We start from the raw sequence: 5502 nt of genomic DNA on the forward strand, positions 1-5502 counted from the left end.
GACCCAACGGCTTGATTTGGACTGGGGTGGAACATTATCTTGCTATAAAATTACTTCTTGGTATAAAATTCTTTCTTATACATATGAATATAATTGAGTTTGTTTCTCTAGAAACCCAAGACTAAGATACCTTGTAATGCCAAAAACAGTTCCCTAACTTCAGGCCTCATTTTCTCTCGCATTGCTATCATCATATTCTTGTATATTATTTTAATGACAATTTGTCATTAGCTATATCAAATGTCTACATATATACTAAATATGCCCCAAATAATAATAAATGCTAAATTGTGACACAGAGAGATTATGTAAAATCTCTTTGCTTTTGTTGTTGCTGTTGTTTTTAGGTGCCATTGAGTTGGTTCTGACTCATGACATCCTCAAGTATGACAGAATAAAATACAATCAGGTGTCTACAGCAACCTCAGGGTTCTGTTTGAGCTCATGTGGCAAATATAGTGCCAACACTTCTCACTGAAGATCTTCTTTTTCACTGACCATCCTTTTCACCAAGTATGATGTCCTTCTATAAATCTTGCCTGATAATATATTCAAAGTTCATAAATGACAACTCACCATCTCTCTTCCAACGAATATTTGGGCTTTACTTCCAAATTGGATCTGTTTATTCTTCTAGCAGTCCATGGTATATCCAGTATTTTATATAAACACCATAATCAAAATGCATCAACTCTTCTTAATCTTTCTTACTTGCTATCTAGTTTTCACATGTATATAAGTTTATTGAAAATATCATGGTTTAGGTCATGCAAACTTTAGTCCTCAAAATGATGTCTATGATATTTAACGCTTTTAAAAGGTTTTGTGCAGCCAAGCTTCTGGCTGACTTGACTGCTGCTTCCATGAGCATTTATTGTAGATTCTATCTAGCAAAATGAAATTCTTGAGAGCTTCACTCTTTCCCCCATTCATCATTATGTAGTTCACTGGTCTAGTCCAATTGTCAGGGATTTCCCACTTTCTATTGAATACTAGTACATTCTGAAGGCTACAGTGTTTGCTCTTCAATTTCTCTTCACTATCAGCAAGCAAGTTTGTGTCATGTGCTTATCAAAGGTGGTTAGGGTCTTCCTCCAACTCTGATGCTGACTTCTTCATATTGTGTAGTTTTGTGACTCATTTATAAGTTATAACCACGACACACACTTTCCCTGGATTTAAAACATCCAGTGTCTCCTCATTCAAGGACTTCCTCGTGGTCTACATACAGGTTCTGAATGAACACAATAAGTATTTTCTAGTTTCCATTATTTAAAATGTTATACACACTCTATTATTGTCTATAGAAATATCTTTGCTTAGTTAATAAAACACAATGACCCCTAAGCTAAGGACATTAAAACCCTAGATTCTGGTAAATATATAGATATTTTCTTTTTTTTCTTTTTTTTTTAACTAGGCAATGACTTTTATTAACCTGTTTCAAATTTTATTCCCAGGTTTCTTCAGTGTATCTGGCTGCAAAGAATGAATCATGTATAAGCAAAAACGTAAAAGAGCTGCAAAGTCCAAAAGGCTTGGGCTTAAAAATATTAGAGATCTTTATTTTATCAGATCCATACACAAAACAAATTTTAAAAGCAGTCAACATATAAAATAGCACCTCCAAGTCACTTCCTCAAGTTTCATCTTCCCCAGAAGCTGACTCAAATCAGTTAGCCTCATTCTTGGATGCTTCATCAAAGTTCTCCACAAGATCTGGAACCTCATCATCATCATCTTCTCCTGTAGCAAGTGGGGCCTTTCCATCCACAGATTGTTTTGGCAGTGCTTCAGCCAGTCTCCTTAGGCTAGTCAGGCTGTCTTGTGCCCAGCTGGTTCAAGATGCTGGGGAGCATCTCTGTCAGCTGCTTTGTCTCAGCATGGCCGGTGATGGTGAAGGTGTTTGCAGCCAGTGATGCTTGGACTTCAGGATTGTTAAAGTGGATCACTGTTCCCTGGTTTGTAAACATATTCACCTCTTCAATACCAGAGATATTGTTTACCCCTAGCTTCTTTAAGGAGAACTGCAGTTTTTTGTCATCTTCTGTGGCTGTTCTGTGAACCACCTTCTTCTTTCTGCTGGCAGTTCCTTTCCCACCAATGCGCACTTGTGCCTGCAGTTTGGCGAGTTTCTCTTGATTCATGATCGTCTCTTTCATCTTGTCGGAGCGGAAATGGGGCCCAGCGGGGGACTAGGGCTGGCACTCAGGGGGTCTTTAGCAGACCAGCTGAGATTCTATATAGATATTTTCAAGCATTTTAATTCTAAGTTTACTTATTGTAAAAATAAATAAATAGTAAATAAGAGAATACTTTGAATTATAATTTTATTATATAAGTAAGCATAGTAATTTCTTTGGTGACAGTTTATCTCTAAATGCTATTTTTTTTTAATATAAGAGATATTGGCAGAGGGGCTGCTGAGAGCATTGTCAGATACTGAGGTTCTAATAAAAGGAAGCAGAACATTGTCCGAGTTAGTTCCAGAGAATTAAAGAGCACTCAACATATCACTGAAGAGGAGTTGATTTCTTGGAGTGATTTCTTGGTGATGTGAGTCTGGTAAAGTCTGTGGGAGTGGAGCCTTTGGGATCTTCATGCACTTGTGAGTATATGGCACAAGGAAAGGAGAAACAGCTGGAAAAATCTGATAATGATCAGAATTTGGAATGTGCAAATATGAATCAAAGAAAACTGGAAGTTGTCAAAGTGAAGTGGAATGCATAAAAATTGATATTCTGGGCATTAGTGGCTTCAAATGAGCATTTCAACATAGTGAGTTGAAAGTGACCATTTTTAATCAGAAAATCATATAATTTATCATGCCAGGAATAACAATCAAGAGGAATGGCATGGAACTCATTGTCAAAAAGGTTATTGAAAGATCAATCATGAAATACGATGCTGTCCAAGATAGGATACTATCTAGCCACCTTTATGGAAATACAATCGATACAACTATTATTCAAAATTATGTACCAACCACAAAAGCTTAGAAATTGAAGAATTCTACCAACTTCTTCAGTCAGAAATTGATCAAACATATGATCAAGATGCATTGATAATTATTTGCAATTGGAATGCAAAACTTGGAAACAAAGAGGAAGGAATAGTAATTGATAGAAATGAAGCTGGAAAATGCATGATAGAGTTTTGTGAATTCAATGAATTGTTCATATCAAATACATTTTTTTCAACCACACAAAAGGCAGCTATGCACATGGCCTTCTCCAGATGGAATTCGCAGAAATCAAATTATTTCATCTGTGGGAAGAGATGCTGCAGAAGCTCAATATCACCAGCTAAAACCAGGACAGGGCCTGAGTGTGGAACAAACCATCAGTTGTTCGTACATAAGGTCAGGATAAAGCTGAAAAAATTCAAACAGTTCATGAGAGTTTGAGTCTGCCCCCTGAATTTCAAAAACATCTCAGCAACAGATTTGTTGCATTGAACACTGATGACAGAAGACCTGAGGAGCTGTGGAAGGACATAAAAAGCATCAGACATCATGAACGCAGACAGTAAGTTAAAATACGGAAGAGGAAAAATAGATCAAAGTGGGTGTTGGAGTTCCAGGAAGATGGTGTTGAAATAGAATCCCCAGCTTTGAACTTCCCTTGCAGTGGCTCAGAGATTGACAGGTTAAGAGGCCAATTCTGGGAATTTATGTGGGACTTAGACTCTCAGTACTCCAGGAATAGTTTAGATTTCCTTCTCTAATTTTCACCCACAGAAAATGCAGTGTAGTCACTGTGGTAGCCCTTCTAAAAAGGTCAGTGGGGTGGCAATTGTCACCCTTCTCCCTTCTCCCCTAATTCTTCTGTTGCAAGCATGGGGAAATATTCCAACCCAGACCATCTCCCTGGCGGAGTTCAAAGCCATACATACCTGCAGACCACTGGGAGCCCTGGATGCTGGAGCTCACCATGGCCCTCTGAACAGAGCTTCCAAAGTTACACCCTCTTACTGGATCACCTCCCCTCCCCTTCTTGTAAAAGTGTAGTTCTAATGGCCACTAGATAAAAACTTCCAGCTAACTTGAAAGGGATACTGCCTCTGTAAGACAGGAACACAAATCAAACCCACTAGGTGCTATAAGAGTACTTTTTTGTTTTTGTTTTTTATGAGTATTTGAGATTGTTTTCCTATTTTCTTTTGAGGAAGGAAAACACAAAACTTCTTTACTGCCAGAGGTACCAGAACCCAGCATTCCCATGTCTCTTAGAAGTTCCCCACTCCCCTATCTAAGTGTCTGGCAGACAAAGGGACTAAGGTCCTTAGCAAGGTCACCTCCTAATTGGAAGTCCCTCCACTCCCCCCTCCTTGGACCACCACTCCAATAGCCTGGGACCACATGCAAGCAGTGGATAGTATGAAGTTGTGCAGAAACACACAATACAAAGGCCTGTGTTATAAACATAATAGCAGGAGAGCTGCACTCTCCCTGTATAATATATACGGTTCATAGGTGACTTTGATAGATTTCATATGCCCCTCACCTACCACAACCACATTTATCTCAAGACCATGCTTCCTTCACCCTAGTAACCCACACTCTCTTATAACTTACCACATACCAACACATCTCTTATTATAACCCCCTTCTCCAATTCATCAATACTTACTCCAGTTAACAGGAAGTCTTCCTACAATTAACCACACTTAAAACCTACTCCTGAGCACCTATATCCTATTTCTCATACCCAACCAACAATTGCTCCTTCATCATCTACACACAATACAATTTCCAGCATCGATCTGATTCTCCTTTTACCTAAAAAGCCAAATATTCCCCCACCCTACACACCTCCTTTTACCTAAAAATCCAAATATTCCCCCACCCTACACACCACAGAAGCATCGCCTACAACTCAAGCACTATGCTACTCAAACAACAGTCATCAGCAACTTCCACAAAAAAAAACGAAGAGAAACAAAAATCAACAACTGAAGACTACCCAAAGCCAATGGAATACACGGAAGAAAAAGTCCTTGACTTGCCAGATAGAGAATATGAGCTACTGATGCTTAAGGCTTTACAAGATATTAGTGGATCTCTTAAAGGTTTGAAGATAAATAAGCAGCTGCCCAGCTGAGAAGCAACAAAGCCCACATGGAAGAAGCACACCAGCCTGTGTGATCATGAGGTGTCAGTAGAATCAGGAATCAGGCAGCTAAGACCCAGACCAAAAAAATCATATCAATGTGAATAAGGGAGAGTGTAGAGTGGAGACTCAAAGCCTATCTGTAGACAATTGGACATCCACTTACGGAATGGGCACAAGGAGGAGATGAGCAAGTCAGGGTACAATATAGCACCAATGAATCATACAACTTTCCTCTAGTACTTTAATGTTTCCTCCCCCTCACTATCATGACCCCAAGTATACTTTACAAATCCAGGACGACCATAGCATGTACACTAGTACAAATAAGAGCTTGAAACCCAGGGAATCCAGGACAGATAAAACCCTCAGGACCAATAATGAGAGTAGC

General features: G+C 39.0%; 1 pseudogene; it reads right to left on the reverse strand.

The window, feature by feature from the left end:
- Positions 1 to 1633: 1633 nt before the first annotated feature.
- Positions 1634 to 2179, reverse strand: LOC101648578 (annotated as a pseudogene).
- Between the last annotated feature and the right edge of the window lie 3323 nt (positions 2180 to 5502).

The sequence above is a fragment of the Echinops telfairi genome, unplaced genomic scaffold (assembly GCF_000313985.2).
Source record: "Echinops telfairi isolate 266 unplaced genomic scaffold, ASM31398v2 ScPeMD7_9;HRSCAF=40, whole genome shotgun sequence".
Lineage (NCBI taxonomy): Eukaryota > Metazoa > Chordata > Mammalia > Afrosoricida > Tenrecidae > Echinops > Echinops telfairi.